Source organism: Acipenser ruthenus, chromosome 4 (assembly GCF_902713425.1).
Source record: "Acipenser ruthenus chromosome 4, fAciRut3.2 maternal haplotype, whole genome shotgun sequence".
NCBI lineage: Eukaryota > Metazoa > Chordata > Actinopteri > Acipenseriformes > Acipenseridae > Acipenser > Acipenser ruthenus.
This window is the reverse complement of record NC_081192.1, coordinates 90318578-90338174: the sequence shown is the minus strand read 5'-3', so window position 1 is coordinate 90338174 and position 19597 is coordinate 90318578. Positions and strand designations below refer to the sequence as shown.

At 38.2% G+C, this 19597-nt stretch overlaps 1 protein-coding gene across 2 annotated transcripts in view; it reads left to right on the top strand.

Moving 5' to 3' along the window:
* Nucleotides 1-12526: 12526 nt before the first annotated feature.
* The window catches only part of LOC117400529 (transcriptional activator GLI3-like), a 122461-nt gene continuing 115390 nt past the window's right edge, over nt 12527-19597 (top strand). Inside the window, exon 1 of one of the 2 annotated variants that reach the window (XM_059023069.1) lies at nt 12527-13021. The gene's annotated coding sequence lies outside the window, so the exon portion shown is untranslated. The remainder of the gene's footprint in view (nt 13022-19597) is intronic. The other variant, XM_034000629.3, reaches the window with a different exon arrangement.

The window sequence follows — 19597 nt, the reverse complement described above, 5'->3', positions numbered from 1 at the left end:
GCTCTCTACAGCAGGCCACTGCACACTACTGACAGCATTCCATCGTCTATTCCCGCAGATCTTGCCTCTACTGTTAATATCTCCTCATTACAGCAAATCTCGGCTCCCTCTTCAGATCTGCTCATTACTGCAGCATACAAAAGTGGCTTTAGTTTACTGTTTAAATCTGCAACTGCTCTCCTCTAGAGCTTCCAACGCTCCAGCTTTCCTCCAATACCTGGATCTAAAATATATATATATATATATATATATATATATATATATATATATATGTATATATATATATATATATATATATATATATATATATATATATACACGGAGAGCTTGACTTCCTAAGCAATTTAGTCATGTCTGCTCACCCTCTCAGATACTACAAGCTTTAATACATGGTACGAGACTGGAAATCTGTTTGATTTATGAATTAAGGAGTTCCACTATCTGGAGAATGACACAAATCTCTAATTTATGAGTTCACCTTTTCCATTCCAAACAGACATGATGGTAGTAAACCGCTGATCAATCCCGTATTAAAGAACACAGGATGGTCGGCATCTCATCTCTCTTCCTTCGTTTTTAGAAACAACTCGGCAGTCGATTTCAGATATTTGTTCAGGTCCAGCTGCCACTTCAGCCCTCATCAAACTCTGCAACACCAACATCTGCCGTTCAACTAAATACAACACTCTCCAACCTTCTGCAATCTGCTCATCACTACATGGCCACACCCTTAGCCCCAGCGACCAAATCTTCATTTACCACTGGATGGAAAATATTTACAACTTTCTGCACTCAAAACAAAATACATCCCATTCCGATTTAATGAGCAACAGATTCTAGCCTCCATCGCCCATGCAAGGGATTCTCTTCACTTAGCCCCCACTACCGTTAAAGCCTACATCTCTGGAATTCAGTATTTCTGCCGCCTCATCTCCGTCCCTTCTCCCACTCCTATCCATCCCATCAGTTTGCTTGACACTCAGAGAGATCCTCAAGAGCCCCCCCCCCCCCCTGCTGCTCCCTCCTGGCTCCCTATATCAATAGACATCCTTCACTCTTTAATCTCTACCCTCAGAAAAAGCTGCTCTGTCTATTCAATGACCTGACCTTGGAAGTAATATGTCTAACTGCTCTTGTGAAGCACTTCCTCTGCAGGATCTGAAGGAACAGAGTGGACTCTGTGAACTTACCGTGACAACACCAGTGATTTACCGTTTAAAAAAAAAAAAGCAAGAGTTACCAGGACATCAAGGGGAATACAATGGATAGACTTGGAGCGTTAAGCCATTTCAAACATGAGGTCTTGTGAACCATTCCGTGCACCCAGATACTGGACTTTGGCCAGCTGTAGTAATTACTACAGAATACTACACCTTGCAGTAAAAAAAAAAAGTTAACCATGCCCAGTGTTAAACATGGTGGAGGTTGTTTGATGGTCCACAAGTTTCACAGTCTGGTCCCAGAAGCAGACCCCAACCCGCGACAAGTTCCTCCTTTCAATCAGCTGGTTTTCCACTAAACTCCACACTCTCCAGCCTCCCCAAGTCGGCCTGCAGCTTCAGGGAGAATTGCCTTCGCCCCTTCCACTCGCTCTTCTTATTCTACTGCCTGGTCTTCCTTCATCACATTCTGTGCCCTGATTCGTATCTCTCTCACCACCTATAACTAGGGGTCTACTTAAATTGCTGTAAATTTACGTATTTTTCACGGGTATGTTGCAGAATAAAATTAGGATTCCGCAGACATTTTGCGGATATGTTTAAACATTAAATAAAGCTAAATAGACAGTATTTCAGAACACTATAAAGCCTAAAAATAGTGGTACTTGCTTCCTTACTAAAACAGTGCTGGCATTTGTTAAAGGCGAGTATGCAACATCCCCCTTCAGTTGACTTGCCCATACATTGAGACTGCACGTTCTGCATCCACTGAATTGGTTGGAAGTTAAGGCAAAGCTTTGTCAAGTTATTCAGATGTGGAAATCGATTAGAAACAGCTCAAAAACTTGGTTACACAAGGGCATCTGGCATACTTTAATAAAGTCAATGTATGCAGCACGTTCGTTGTCATGTTATTTGTCCCATCCAATAATTTATTTTATTAGTACCGAGTCAAAACAAAGAAGACGTGGCTATTCGGGTCTAAAATTCCAACTGTAAGCAGCAGGTTGAAGCGAAGTGGCTGTGCTGGATCGTTTTAGTACTGATTTAACTTGCAGACAGGAATACTTCTTGTCTGGGCTGACTTTCCAGTTTGGTTTCTGAAGCTGTTTATTTTACGTTCTGTTCAGCAGCCTCTGAAGTAGGGTTGGACGATAATGACATTTTCAGTTATCAATTATCGGCTGTAAATTATCACGATAATCATGATTATCGGCTGAAAAAATAACATATGTAAAATGTCTTGGAATTTATCAAATTTAAAGCTATATATACTTGAGCAATATGACAACTGCCTCTACGAGTTTAGAAGAAATAAAACTAGACAATTTTCAAAAAGACCAGCATCTTTAATAAAAGTTATGAAACAATGGTTGGTTACAAAAAAGCACAAATAATATAACCAAATGTTTGTTTGGTAGCTTTTCAACTTTTGAAATACAGGCTACTTATTAAAGTGTTTTTTAAAAAAAATAAAAAAAAATAAATATAAATTGCGATTAAAAAATATCAGCTTTTCCACACTGCCTACAGACGGGCTTATTACCTTGCGGATCACTTTCTGTCACTCCAAAAAAACTGCCACACTGGACTGATGCTGTTTCTTTTTTTAAAAAAAAATCTTTTCGGAAGGTTTGGTAGTTTCTGCAGTTGCCATCGCCATTAGCTCAAACGTTTGCCTTTACTTGGTGAATCTTACGTCACATGTTACAACTTCCCACTACACAGTGTGCACAGATCATGTGTTGCGTCTCACGCAGACAGTTAAGTCCTGTCTTACTGCTTCAATGCAGAGTTACTGTTACAGACAAGCATATCATAGTGGATAACGGACGATAAAATGATTATCGATAATTATTTTTCAACACAATACAATTATCGATGCAAAAACATTATCGATAATATCACGATAATCGATTATTGTTCCAACCCTACTCTGAAGTAGCCTTTTGTTTAATGGGTGATTCTGAAGCTAAATAGTGATCGATCGTATTTTCTCCAAATACACATTAAGATATGGAAAACCATTACCTCAGTCTGCATGTAGTTTATTTGGGAAATATCTTGAAATGATCATCAGCCGAAATATACTTTGCTTTCTTTGTCGTCCATTTCTACTATTTTATCTCCAATGCTGAAAACTAGATTTTAGCAACCTAAATCAAAACAATGCAGCACCAACTTTATCCCTCCCCCTCCTGCACAGTACAGGTCACATAAAAGCAGTAAAGATGCACTGATAGGCTGATTAAAACTTTGTCATTTGAGTAGTAAACAAGAACGTTAACTGCTTTGGAGAATTTATTTTGTAAATGTTACTTGTGGACATTTTTTGTTTGTTTGTTTTTTGCTTAAGTGCAATGCACACGGGACAGCGAAGGAATAAAAAAACCCTATCTACAGAAGGAAGACACGTAGTTTGCGTCGCTTGCGTTGTGCAGTAGTTCATTTAAACGTTTTGTTTTTTTTTCCTCTCCGTACTTGTTTGTATGCATTGGCCCCTAAGAGGTGAATTTTGCGGTGACCCCTCAATTTCACGATCCCTACCTATAACCTTCAGCACCTCCTTGCCTTTGTGACAGACCTCAGGCTATCCCTTAACCTGGCCCCTTCCTCCATCAGGAATTATCTCTCAGGTATCCAGCACCAGTTCCTCCTCCGTTCCCCCCCCCCCCCCCCCCCCCTCCTTTCAATCCCGGAGGTCTGCCTGAGAGTCTCGCATCCTCCTCTCCATCAAGACAACCAATCTCATCGGAATCTCCAGTTTCCCAGCCATCAGCCTGCGGCACTTTGACCTCACTCAGGTCCCCGGAAATAACTTCCTCCTATTCATCAGGACTTCAAAAACAGACAGTTACATCAAGATCCAGAAGTTCCGCAACCTGGTCCCAGGAGCAGACCCCAACCCTTGTCTCGTACCACCCTTCAGCAAAACAATATTCAACTGAATAACTTTCTCTCCGGCCTCCTTCAATCAGCACGTGGATTCATGGAGAACACTCTCGCCCCATCTACCCGTTCCTACTACTTGACTGCCTGGTCTTCATTTACTCACTTTTGCGAGCAAAAAACTGATCTCTCATACCTCTTTCAACCTTCAGCACCTCCTCGCCTTTATCACTCACCTCAGGCTGTCTCTACGTTTAGCCCCTCCTTTATTTAGATGCTACCTAGCGGGCATTCAGTATCAATTTCACCTCCAATCTTTCTCCTCTCATCCGTTCCAGAGATGGCGGATCTCTAGAGAGAACGCTCAGAGGTATGGAGAAAAGCCTGCTCCCCTCCTCTCCATCAAGTTAACCAATCTCTACACACCTTCTCCTTTGTCTCATCACTGCTCTCCAGCAAGGATGCTTCAACCTATTCAACGACATCGTCATGGAAACCCTGTGCCTGATCGCCGCCTTTGGATTTCTCCGCTGTGCAGAATTCTCAACTCCATCAACTTCCAGCTTCCCAGCTCTAGGCCTCAAGTGCTCCGATCTCTCTCAAATCCCTGGAAACCACTTTATCCTCCACATCAGATCTTCAAAAACGGTCCAATTAAGCCAAGGATTCAGTGTCTTCCGTTGGATCCCCTCTTCATCGACAGCTCCAGATCTATACTTACGAGACACTGGTTCTCATCCCGTTTATGCACCCTCTTGTCACGGATCGGGCTTTCTTCGAACTATTTCTCCCCCCATTCATTCTGGATCGGAGCAGCTGCCTCCGCGGCCAGGGCAGGAATCAATCAACACTTGATTAAGTCTATGGGGCGCTGGATCTCTTCAGCTGTTGAACTTTATATTAGATCATCCTCTGCAGACATCGCCACAGCCCGGAGTGGGGGGCGCCCTCTCCGCCAGGCCCACCACAGGTTTCCTCCCTGCAGGGGGATTTTTCCTCTCCACAGTGCGGACGGCTTATAGGCATAGGTTGTCTACTAACATCTCTTGTCTTTTCTCTTTTCTTCTAGCTTTTGTCTGTGTGCGGCTCTGTGATCTCTTTTCTATCCCACGGTATGGTTCTTGCGGGGAGCCGGGGGTCCTCTTTTGGGGGGGAAGTGAGTCTCACTCCCCCGGCTGTCCGGGTCGGCCTCTCGTCTCAACCACTGCTGCCCGGCTGTTCCTCGCCAGCCTGAGGGGACCCCCGGCCACATCCTATTCTTCTGCTGTTTATGCGCTAAGCCTTCCAGGCCTCAACCTTGCTGTCCCATCTCCTGTCTTCCATTTCAGGTCCAGGACCATTTCAGCCCCCTCATGCAGTTTCTCTGTTTTCGTCTCTTCTCCTAAACGGACCGAGACACTTTTTCCTAAGCTCTCCACGCTGCCCAGCTGCCAGCTTTGCTGCAAGCTTAGCTGCCTGAGGATGCTGCACTGAGTTGCGAAGGATCAGTCCTTTTTTTTTTTTTTTTTTTTTTATATAAATTTAGTCGTTGCCAATTTATTTTTTATTATTTTCTCCCAATTTGGAATGGCCAATTATTTTATTATGCTCAGCTCACCGCTACCACCCCTGCGGTGACTCGGGAGGGCAAAGACGAACACACACTGTCCTCCGAAGCGTGTGCCGTCAGCTGACCGCTTTTTTTCACACTGCGGACTCACCATGCAGCCACCCAAGAGCTACAGCGTCGGAGGACAACGCAGCTCTCGGGCAGCTTACAGGCAAGCCCGCAGGCGCCCGGCCAGACTACAGGGGTTGCTGGTGCGCGGTGAGCCGAGGACACCCTGGCCGACCTAACCCTCCCTCCCCCCGGGCAACGCTCGGCCAATTGAGCGCCGCCCCCTGGGAGCTCCCTTCCTCGGTCGGCAAAGGAATAGCCTGGACTCGAACTCGAGGATCTGTCCTTTTGTCCTGTTCGTCCCCTTCCTGTCTCTTGCTCCACTAAACGCCCAGCAGCCAGAGGATGCTGCCTGACCCGTCAGGAGCGAGAGTCAGTTTGTTGTATGTTATGTGTCTAAACTTTTCTCTCTCTCTCTCTCTCTCTCACTCTCACTTTTAGGTCACCCAGCAGTCTGAGGATGCTGCCTGACCCGGCGGAAAGTGTTTATATCTAATCCTTTGCTCTTCTCGAGTCTCCCTCTCTACGTCGCCCAGCAGCTAGAGGATGCTGCCTGACCCCACGAGAAGGGAAAACTCTTCGTCCACCCTATCTCGTCCTGCTATCAGTATCTAACCTCAATGTTACTAAGCACCATTCCCAAACTCCAGCCCTCAATCTCGCCATCTCTCTCAAACTCGTCTCACTCTTAAACTCTCAAATGTCTCGCCCCTCTCAAGCCTCCTAAGCAACCGGAGAAATCCTCTCATCTTGTCTCATTCTTAATATCTCACTCACAATTTCGCCTCCTCTCAAGCCCTCGTAGGCAACCAGTGAATATCAGTTGAGGTCTCGTAAGATACTAAACCCGCCCCGGATGCCCATATCTACCAATCAGTGGGGAGACCCCAGAGTGGTTATTGGCTGCTGTTAAGTGTCAATCAATATATCCTGTCCAGTTTCCTTTTTGAAATTCAAACAAGCTTATAATCGCATCAGTAACCTGAACCGATACACATAACTTAATTGGATTTAAGTGCAGGGTAAAAGTACACCAAATAGACAGTTTTCATGGTAATGAATGAATTTCACGGTCCGTGTCACGTTTTTCACGGCCATGAAATAGGTAGGGCCTTAGTAATGTACTGTATAAGTGTAAGCGAATCTACGTGGGCGAAACTCTTCTCTGAGCACTCCAGTATGTGACACATTTTTGGTTGCGACGTGGTATGAAGATTGATTAGGCCTATACATGATATTCAACCTATCTTGGTTGCGATGTGGGCAGTAAGTCAATTAATAATAAATCCACATACATGTATGAAAGATATTATAAATATTAAAGTATGGAGACGCAAAATAAAACTATCAACCAGAGTTGTTGCTGTTGAAAGTTCAGTTGCAGGAAAGGGTAGGCTACCTCTAATGTACTGTTTGGAAAAATTAAGATATAGTTGTATTCACAGAAGATAATGCAAATCTAAGTGGCTATGCAGTCATGTAGAGTTTTGATTAAAATATGACAGCAAAAAGTGAAATGCATCTCTGCAGCCGCGGCACACTGGAAGGGACTGCTGCTGCCACTAGAAGCTGGGCCACGTAATTCATACATTATAACCAACAGCATTTTTTTTTTTAAATGAGAGATCAAGTTATTTCCATGTGAATAGACCATAATGTTAATGTAATTTTCAAAACATGTTTTTTTTTTTTCTCCTTTGGACAATGTTTTGTTTTTTTTTCGGTTTTTTTTATGGTCTTAATTTACAGTAATGTTTTTATATATATATATATATATATATATATATATATATATATATATATATATACAGCTCTGGAAAAAATTAAGAGACCACTGCAAAATTATCAGTTTCTCTGGTTTTACTATTTATAGGTATGTGTTTGGGTAAAATGAACATTTTTGTTTTATTCTATAAACTACTGACAACATTTCTCCCAAATTCCAAATAAAAATATTGTCATTTAGAGCATTTATTTGCAGAAAATGACAACTGGTCAAAATAACAAAAAAGATGCAGTGTTGTCAGACCTCGAATAATGCAAAGAAAATAAGTTCATATTCATTTTTAAACAACACAATACTAATGTTTTAACTTAGGAAGAGTTCAGAAATCAATATTTGGTGGAATAAGCCTGATTTTCAAGCACAGATTTCATGCGTCTTGGCATGCTCTCCACCAGTCTTTCACATTGATGTTGGGTGACTTTATGCCACTCCTGGCGCAAAAATTCAAGCAGCTTGGCTTTGTTTGATGGCTTGTGACCATCCATCTTCCTCTTGATCACATTCCAGAGGTTTTCAATGGGGTTCAGGTCTGCAGATTGGGCTGGCCATGACAGGGTCTTGATCTGGTGGTCCTCCATCCACACCTTGATTGACCTGGCTGTGTGGCATGGAGCATTGTCCTGCTGGAAAAACCAATCCTCAGAGTTGGGGAACATTGTCAGAGCAGAAGGAAGCAAGTTTTCTTCCAGGACAACCTTGTACTTGGCTTGATTCATGCGTCCTTCACAAAGACAAATCTGCCCGATTCCAGCCTTGCTGAAGCACCCCCAGATGAGTCCAATTTTCAGCTTTGCCCAACACCTGGTCGTCTAATGGTTAGACAGAGACCTGGAGAGGCCTACAAGCCACAGTGTCTCGCACCCACTGTGAAATGTGGTGGAGGATCGGTGATGATCTGGGGGTGCTTCATTTGAATAGATTTTATTGGACTTCCTCCAGGCGATATTGATTAGACCTATAGGATTTCCCCCAAATTGTTGAAGTGTCAGGTAGAGGTGGAGACAATAGTTCATTTTTGTTGGTTAATTTTGGTCTGAGGTTTACAAACACAAAAGTGGATCCAAACTTTTGATTGAGAGAAAACTCTTAGTGGATAGGTTGAAGTCTACTGATGCCCACTCTCTGCATGAATGGCAGTAGCATCTGGAATTTCTAAGGTAGAAAGGTTTAATATATACTAATATTAGTTTATGTTTATATTGTTTCATTTTTTTTCAACTGGTTATGTAGTAATGTAATATGTGTCATCCTAGTTCCTATTGAATGAGCAGTGCCCTAGACTTTACTTGAGAAAATTACAGAGGCCTGTGGATGGAGGGGGCTGGGAATTCCTAAATTAATATTTTAAAATCCTCAATGAACTTCAATGAAATTACCAAAAACATTTGTGAGAACCCCTTGTTTTATTGCATACAGTATATTGACCCACAAAGGTATCAATTGCCTTGAAGTGTTTGTAACTGTCTAAATCTATTTCTGCAGATGCATTTCCATGCATCAGGAATTGTCTTTTATTGAAATGCTCAATAATTCTTTTTTTAAACGACCTGACTAATGGAAACTGTCAAAAGTGGGGTGTTGGTGAGGCCTTTGCAAACTGATGACATTTCATTGCTGCTTGTACACATTGTCAAAAAAATGGATGGAAGATAGACGATTAACCCTTATAAAAGTTTACCATCATAAATATATAGCAAAATTGTAATAAAGCATAGTGAAAGCATGCTAAAGCATAGGTAAGCATTATCAAGACTACTGAGATATGGTAAAGCATGGTAAAACTACAACAATACCATATAAGAGATAAAAATAAACCTTTATAAGAGGCTCAATATTTTTGCATTTTATTGAATATTTAAAAATATTATACTTTTGCTAACACAGATCAAACACACACACATAATGACTTTCTGCAGCATACAGAATTCATTTCATGAGAGAAAGCCCTCATACAGTAAATGCCGTGGACATAAGGCTATGAAAGGTCTTCTGATTAAGTGGAATTAACATGGTTTCCCATTGGAAGCCATTAGATAATATATTCATACCACACAAGTCTACGAAACCTTCCATATCATTCTTTTTTAATCCTTTCTGATAAGGGATACTAGCGGTTAGGCTGTATTATGATGTCATCTGGAAGCTGCACAAAATTCCGTGGAACATTATCAAAGAAATTGCCTAAATAGAAATGGTGAATATACTTTGCATTATTTACACTGGATTCAAACTAACCCCTTAAATATCCAAGTGATTATGAATCCACTGCAATGAGCTACTATAAACACGTTGGACTGCTGTAGGACACCAGATTTGCCTAATGAATGAAGATGATCTCATAGGCATGTTGCCAAACTGACATGTTATTTTGCTCTTTCTTTTTCCTTGCTGCAAAGACAATTTCCACACATTTTAGTTGATGTTATGTTGTGTTCTCTCCAGGATTGAAAAAAAGTGTACGGTTGGATTTTGATGGCCAGTTTTAAAACACAAGAACATAAGAACATTAGAAAGGTTTGGGAACAGGAAAAGGCCATTCACGTTAATAAGATTTACAATATATAGCTCATAAAGTGTAAAATGTTAAATAGCAGTAAAAGTAGGGTTACTGATTCTCATCAACTATGGAATAGTAAACATGAAAGTTTTGATAGCTGGCTGGACAGGATCTAGAAACCTATTCATACATTTTTAAAGAAAACTTAAATCAAAGTCATTGTATTCACTGTCAGAAGTAGATTCAACCAAAAAGTGCCTGAATTTTATCTCCACTATGATGGCATTCATTTCAACATTACAAAGTTGGTTTGGGAGGAAAAAACTATAGAAAACTATACACGACTATAGATTTTTTTGGATTCCCCAAAAAAACTTTATTCACAGTATAGAAAGTAAAAAAAAGAGCAGTGAAAAGGTAAACATGAGGATAACATAAAAAATCAAGGTAATCGTGATAGCCATGAATTCTTGAACGCTATTGTTGTAAATCACAAGTACTGTGAGAAACATGAACGTGTACTTATATGGGCGTTCAGTTTAAAATAAACCACACATTTTGCAATTCCCGTGCAAAAACAATTAATCATAAAATCGTATTTAACTACAGAAAATAATCACTATAGTAATAATTTGAACACTTTGATATAAAGTCTTTCAGTGTCTTCAAAAAAACTGCTTGTTTAAACTTTGTCTGCGTGACTAAAATTTCTTAAAAGTTTTACCATTTATTCAGGAATGTAAAAGTAATTTATGCTGCATTAAGTGGAAGTCTCAGAAAATCTGACTTGAGCCAGGGGTCTGGAGGCATGTTTGTTTAGGTCAGATGTCATAACCTTTAACTCCATCACCTTCTTTTACTTCATGCATGGCCAATTAGAGAGACACTTTTCATTGTTCGGGAAAAACAGCTCATTACAAACGATTGTATTCAAGAGGGAAATGTTTTCTAACTTAATTTAACTGTAAAGTTCTATGCAGATTATTGTTAATTAGACTTTACGATGAACAGTTTTGTACATAAAAAAATGTAAGTGCTAGCAAACATCCAGACAGATATTTATTTATTTATTTATTTGTTTATTTATTTAAGAATAAAGATATTAATTCAGGATTAGTCCACTGAGATGCAAGGATGTTGTCACAGGGACTTCCTGAAAGCAGCAGAACAATACAAAAATATAAGGCAAGCGAATTACGTTTTAAAAGAATATCCCCTTCTTTAGAAGGCCCATTCTAAAAATATATCCCATTGCCCTACTCTATTGGACATGGAGTTGAAAAAAAAAAAGTGGTTTTAAATTAAGCAAAGATGTCCTATAACAACAACAAAAAAATATCTGTATGATGTTCCTTTCTGTTTGTTCTGAATAACTATTAGGATTATTAGGACTATACAGGGATTATAAAGATATATTTTGAAATGTTTACAGTTGTTGTTGTTTGTTCGGTTGTTGTTACTGAAAGAAATTTGTCTTTGTTGCTTCAGTTTTGCTAAAGGACAATATTTTATACACAGCCCTAAAAAACATAGTTATTTCAACCCTGAAAAATATAACCCTTCCTGACATTATTTTCACAGGCAGAAATACTCTGACATGCACTGTCAGGGGGTTGCTTTACTTAATTGTGGTACACAAAATGCAGTTTTTAAATGATCTAAACAGTGGTCTGGCTGTATTAAGATCCCTCTCTGTTAATTGAACAACATTCTTTTTTAAATTGAAAAAAGAACCTCATTAATTTAGACTGGGACTTGTAATGGATTATTAAGATATGCCTTTAAGTGGAGTTTTTATGAATATAGGAAACAACAACAGATTTAAATTATATATTTTTTATTCCCAAATGAAATACACTTTTCCACAGAGGCATGGTCATCCTCCCTTAGGGATTACTGGGAATAGTAACGGCATACTGTTCTGTTGGACTTACATTCCTTGGATAACTGATAAATGTGAGTTTTTTTAAATTCTCCTGTTACCTCTAAGTTGACTACTATTATTACTCCTACAGCAAAGAATGAAAAAATATTTGAATATGAGAATTATTGTTGTCTGCAATGGGAATGACATGCGTTTCCAATGATAAGTTCATGAATTACCAATGGTATGCTAGTTCACCTTACATAATGTTCTGAGACATCAATAATCGCCTATGACTTATTATGGGCAACACAAAATGTATGGTACCAAATTGAGTAAGTTAAGGTGTCTGGATAGTAAAAAATAATGCAACACAAATCTTAAGAACATAAGAACATAAGAACGTTTACAAACGAGAGGAGGTCATTCGACCCATCTTGGTCGTTTGGTTGTTAGTAGCTTATTGATCCCAGAATCTCATCAAGCAGCTTCTTGAAGGATCCAAGGGTGTCAGCTTCAACAACATTAAAGTATAACAGTGTTATTAATGATGTTATTAGCTTAAGTTTTGTTTTACAACTTGCAAATAAGTTTGTAACACCACTTCTCCGAACTGCTGGGTGAACTGAGCGTTAAGTCCCAACGCGGAGTGATCCCAGCGTATCTGAGGCTGTGCTGTGATTGCAGGCAGTGAGGCGGCGGGATGAGGAGAAGCAGAGAGAGTGTGTATGTGTGAGTGTGAGTGTGTGAGTGAGTGAGAGAGAGAGAGAGAAACCGAAGGGAGGAGTCATGGAAAGGAGAGCAGCTGGAGCTGCACTCGTTACTTCATATTAACCAAATTTACACTAAATACAGTAACACGCAAACCAGAAAAAAAAAAAAATATATATATATATATACTTCTTTCTGTCATTGTCCCAACTGTAATGGTAGAATGCAGTCAGGCTAGCGCTGTGGCTAAATCTGTGAAGTTTGAAGTTTAGGTGAAGGAGAAGGAAAAGTTTTGTTGTTGAGCGGTTTTGATTAGTTTTTGAAGTGGAGGTTGGGGAGAGCGCAACATTTTGGCTCAACGAAAACATCTGCAATTACAGAAAAACCGAAATAACTTTAAACAAGCAAACAAAAAAGGAAGCAGGAAAATTGTCTGGGAGAGGGAACTTTCAACCACGTAAGTACGAGATGAAACTGTAAAGTTACTAGGATGTTTTTTATACATCTTTCGAGAACAGCAAGGTTGTGGCAGTTTATGAAAGTTTTTTTTTTTTTTAAATAAATGTCTGTTGCAGAGTCAGTCAGAGGTATCAAATTACAAATTAGTGAAACTGCAAAATATGCAAAAGTGCAGGAATTGATAGCCAAGAGAGGTAAGATGAAAGTGAACTAAACGCATGCCTAAAATAGATTTATTACCTGAATGGTGAATATTATTTTTATTTCCAAGAATTGCGCCTTCTGTCTATATTCAATTAAAAAAAAAATTGATCTCTTCCAAAGGTCTTTTTAAACATTTAAAACATTTTTAACACGCAAGCGTTTTAACATTTTGTTGGGATTTTGGTTTTTCCTTGGTTCCAATAGAACTCCATCTATGTGGTTTCCCATAAGATCTGATTTTGATGCGTCTTAATTACTTTCAAATATGAGAAGATGTGTTTAACTTCTGACTTTGATCTGCGATGTAACAAAGGTTCTGTTTACTGTACTTTTGATACAGGTGTTTTAGCATCACTCCTATTATAGAATATATTCGTAAGGGTTCTACTCTTGTTCAGAAGTGGTTTGAAAGTTTGCTATGCTGTCAGATGCATGCTCCTACATTTTTAACGGCGCGCCCGCGCATAAAATGCTTGTGGGTATGCTTTTAATTTTCATTTGGGATGTGTTCAGCTCCTTTCATCCTTCACCTTTACTGTGTCCCTCAGCTTTCTCGAAGTTGGTTCTGTTATTATCGATTAGCTTTTCATTTGGTCCCCTGGAAGCAATTGATCCCTTGCTGTGTTGATTCATGTATCGCATAAGTTAAATGAATAATTGACACACTGTTCGTCTGTTTGTGTTTTTATAGTGTACGTCACATCAGCGTACGGCTACATTATTAGTCAAAGCAGAGATGTTTTAAATAATTTGCAACATAGTGCCAATCCAGCTAAACGTTGAATGTACTATGCATCTTTAAAACGGAGTTTTAAATTAAGAATAAACAAACAACACACCGCGATTTAATTTAAGTTTTTTTTTTTTCATAATGATTGCATGGGTTGTTTCATAAATAGCCAGACATGTTTTTACAGTTGCCAGATCAGTTTATGTATGACTGGTGGACCGTGAATATCTCAGATTTCATTAACAAACTCAAATTGCAGGTTGCGATGTTAACCACGTAATCAAAATATCGACATCATTAAGTTATCCTTAGAATAATTAACAAACAGGGCCACAGTTTTAAAGTATTTTCATTCAGTTTTCCCAAACTTGACAATAAGTGAATGGAAAGTTGCGCCTTTTACGAGCAAAGTACTTTTCTTATATATATATATATATATATATATATATATATATATATATATATATATATATATATATATATATATATAAATTCAATTGATTTTACTTAAAATAAGAAAAGCACACACACACACACACACACACACACACACACACACACACACACAGTGTTCACTGATTGTATTCCTTAGTTAATTTGTAAAATGCCGTTATTTTCCTTACAGTAATTTAAATTCGTATGTTATTGTTCCTACAATTCTCCGCTCAACACTTGTTTTGCATACAGTATGTAAGTTTTAAATTTCATTATTTTACTTACTCTTGGTGAGTGGGATTCTTTTTTTTTTTTTTTTTTTTTTAAATGTGACAAAGCACAACATAAACCCTAAAGGAATCTTTTTACCCAAAACAAATTCAACGTGCACACTTCAGTTTCTAAAGCCACGACTTGTATGAATACATGTTAAATAAACGGGCATCCTGCTTAGGTATTATTTTTCAGAACTCGACATATCCTATTTATTCTGGATATTTTTCTTCAAGACACAGTTAGTGCAACCACCATATTTTTTAAACCATCACAATACGTTTTAACAAGAACATTATTTTTATATGTCTGATATTTTTATTCTATATTTGTATTTCGTCAGATTTTTTTTTTGATGAATTGAATATAAAGCAAAATTCGTTCTTTACAGTGTTTGTTTTTTTTATTTTTGTTTTACTATTTTTATTTTAATGAGACATTTCCTTAATTTCTGATATTACATAAAGTTAAATTAGTTTAAAAGTAAACTATTTGAAATTTAGAGATTTGTTGCTTTTATTCTGCTTACAAAATACCTTTCCTGTATGTATTTGATGCATAAAACACAAAACTATATTCAAATAAGATGTAGATTGACAATGATTACACACACACACACACGCACACGCACACGCACACACACACACACACACACACACATATATAATCATAATAAAAACACTGCCAATCAAAAGAATAACTTTTTTTTCAGGAAGTCAGGAATGTGTTTTGCCAATTTGTCTTACAAATGTTTAGTAGACATATTCATGTGATGATATTTTGATTATGCTTGTATGAGTGAAATATTTATGGGTGACTTCAAAGTTGCATAAAATGATAGATGAGAAACAGCCACACAGTTAATGTATGCCTCTGTTCGTTTCATTTTAATATTAATTGTCAAATATATATCCACATTAAAAAAAAAAACAACTGACAATTAAAAAAAAAGTAGCTAAAAAGCTGTCTTGTAAATTATACCAGAGGTCTGTGGTTTTTTTTCTATATTGTTTCAAATTCTACATAATAAAAAACAAAACATGATTGTAGCATTAGGCTATTCAAAAGTACCTGCCATCTTCATTAACATTGTACAATATTTGTGTCATTTCGTGTGTATGTGGAATAACACACCTTTAAAGTAAGTCAGTGATCGCTTCAGGACTGAAATATTCAGAACACTTGTGTACCAAGTGGGGAAAGTGAATTGATGGCTCCTCATATCCTCAGGAAAAGCTCGCTAATGGAATGTTAATGCATTTAGACTACAGTAGATTATCTTAAAAGTCAGCCTTTTCATCTTTATGCAGTTGTTGTAAATCCCTGGCTAAAGGATACTTTGAATGAGGTGTTTTAGCTGGCAACTGTAGTCTTCAGAGAGCTCACCTTTTTTTTGTTGTAATTTTCAAGGATATTAGGTGTATATTCATATTCATACAAAAGGAGCAGCAGTATGAGGACCAAGAGAAGGTAAACTAAATGTAATCTTTCAGTTAGAATAAATACAATTGTGTGCATGCTATCTTGAGATTTCATGTGGTAACTGAAGCCATTGTTGCACATCTTTCTTGGTACTCTGTGGTCATGTATATCAATCATACAACTGTGTTAGACCTTATCTGAATAAAAGCAGCAAAAGAATACGTGCAGCTGCTGTAGGTTATCTATATTGAGCATCTGTACCCAAAGGAGTGTATATAACATGTCTTGAATTTATTTTTTGTTTACACTGGTGCTGTATTATTTTGAACAATTTAGTTGCACAAAAATTAGTCCGTTTTGCAGAAGTGTGACGTGTAACATCATTTACCACAGGAAACAGTTAAAAAGCGGATAATAATGGGAGAGCAGAATCAAGTCAATTTTTTTCGGTCGCTTTTATTTCACAGTTCTCTAAAATAGAGCTGTAGTCTACGAAGGACTTTAAATGAAATTTTACACTTTGAAGATTTTTAACTTTGATATATTGACAGCAAAAAAAAAAAATGGAGCTCCACATCTTTCATGAAAGTTCAGCAGCAGCACCAAGCAGCAGTCAAGTGTCTGAGCACATTTGTGTTTAACTGCAGAAGAGAAACATGTCTGTGGGCACCATGGCTTCTTATCAATCCCCTAATCCCAGATCCCAGCAAAACCTGGAGGGCATGCCTCAGATCTTGCTGAAATCGCTGTAGACTCTCTCTCTCTTTCTGCTTGCAGATTAAATATGCTATGTGTTCCTGGCTCCAGTAACATTTTTACAAGCTCACTGGGCTTCCTGTTGTAAGACCCCCTTCTGCAATTTTAGTAGCTGCTAAAGGCAACTTTTCAATGGTTGTCTGGAATAACTGGCCCACATGAGATCTGGGGGTCAGTGCAGTGAAGGAGCCAACCCACAAATGTTAATTGTAGAACTGCTGTTCTATTTATTTTGACTCAAACCTGAAACCAAGTCGATCACCAAAAAAAACTTTTTGAATCTGATCAGGGGAAAAAAGGATGGCAATATCTGTATTTCTTTTAACGTGTCAGGCAGGAGAGAGCTGGTCTTTCTTTCTAGTTATCTGGCAAGTCTGTGACTGAGACTTGAAAATAAACAGTTGATTTTATAGTAGCGCTTAAACAACATTTGTACCCTATAGTACATAATTCAACAGCAGTTCAAAGGAAAGAACTATATCCTCGATAGCATTACTTAATGTCTTTACATTATTTTGCACATTTTGCTAGTTGGTTGTTATAAACCATTGTGATTTGTAGCACACAGGGGTGAGATGATCGGACATAATTTATAGATTGTTCTGGAATAATATAATGCAGTGTTTAGAAATGTTAATGATCTAGTATGGTCATTAAACACACTTTGAGTCATTTGCAGTAGCTGATTTCTCACTGTTTAAAGGTGACCATTTAGCATGAGAAAGATAATGGCCTTCCTTGAAAGAAAATAATACCTGAGACTTTGCTTTTCATGAGCAACTTTAAGCACAGGTCTGAAAGAACTTTCAGCAATGTCATTTAAAGTCAAATCTGACTTTGTAAATGCAAAGTGCCCTTTAAAATACTACGTGGGGTGACTGTATGTTTTAACAATACTTAGCAGGGAGTCTGTGGAGCGAATTGTTATCCCTCTGTGATACAAAGCCTCAGTTAAAGGAACCCAACTGTTAAAGAAAGTGGCCATCCTTAAGAGTTAGCTTCAAGCATGCCCTATGCTGGCTTCTTGCTGGTACTATATAAACCTCATAAGCAAGTTGTAATTAGACATGGCAAAATAGCAATATCACTGGCCAGTAGCATATGTCATGCAATTCCTGAGAGATTTTGAGCACATTTTGTGCTTAAAGGTTACTCAATGAATGGAATTGTGAAAGGCCATTTGTCAAGGTGCTGCATGGTTTCTGTTAGGTTCCAAGCTCCAAACTCATTGTCTGCAAGGCCTGGCCATTAGTCATCAGTGTATTAGTGCTGCCTTCAGGCTGCACTGCCCAGCACCTCTTCACACCATTACAGCTCTGAAAGAGTTTGTACTTGGCCGACTTGTAGAATTACTATTCTTATTTCTGCTTGGCTGGTTTAGAGGTAAGTCTCCTCCCTACCTTCTAGCTCATTGTAAGCTCCGGATTCTGTTGAAAATTCCTTTCTGATGGGATTTAGAAGGATTTTTTGTCTGGTATACATTGTGCCGGTGTCTTACTATGGTTTTGAAATGGTATGCACTATACATATAAATTGTACCTGAGACAAGTTGTGTTTCCTGTGTGTAATATAAAACTGGCAAGCCTTTTGAAATCTTAATGCAATGGCCATCAAGAAAAAAAACAAAAAAACCCCATAATTTTACATTTTGTATTGATGCAAATCCAGAGAAACCCAGCTGACTCACAAATCCCTAGTTAAATATTGTTATGGAAAATCTTCAGAAAGCTGTTAGCTTTCAGAATTATTTATAAACTGGGTTTGTGGTTTTTAAATTCCTGTCTACTCGGATTATGTTAGTTTACCTGTACAGTTCTATGATGTGCGAGCTGGCTCCTAACAGAAGAGAATGCTGGATCCCTGAGTGTATTCTGCCCCACTCTAGAGTAGAATGACCTCTGTATATCCAGCTGAGAAACAGAGTTTAGCTGTGCTTGCCCTTAGAACCATTATAGTTGCTGCCCCCTTTGTTCTGGAAGTTAACACTGATTGTAGTAAGACCCGTTTAAAAGCCAGAATCTTTTTAAAACAAACTGATCAGAAAATGTGTTACCATTCCCCCACTTTCTAAACCAAGCTCTCATAAACTCAATACACTTCTTGACATTTGGAATGGTTAATGCATTTTGGTAATCTTACTAGCCTATGAATTTTTAGTGTTTTTAATGTTGTCTTCTTATTGCCCAGCGTATTTGTATTTTTTATAATAGGTGTTTGCATTCAGAATCAAATTATTAACACACCTCACTAGGTTCTCCATAGTATATTGCTTTTGTTGTGAAGACTACGCTAGATGTTCAGCTCTGTTTATTAGTGAATGTCATCTCTAAGCCACGTGGGGTTATTATTGTTTGGCATAGGTTTAGAAAGGCCATAGTCTGTGCTTCTACAACTGTATGGAGACCTTTTAAGGAGGTTTTTGTTTAGTGTCTACTGACAAGCCATTGACAGAAAGTATACTTCCTAAGTGAAGCAATGTGCCAAGTGAAACTGCAATTTTTCTCTAATTTCAAAACAATTTGCACAACAGTAGAGGAAGCTATGCTGTTTCCCATATTATGATATTTGTGTATTTTTTTTATTTACATTTTCTGCCGCTATTTTAATAGGTCCTTGCTATTATGTTACAATACCTTAATTGCATTATGTAATTCTAAAAATTCTAAAACTTACAGAAATCGACTAAAACATCAGTTATCTTGCTTAGATTTCTTTTTTGAGTAGGCTACTTTTTAAAGCTACTGATAAGGTGAT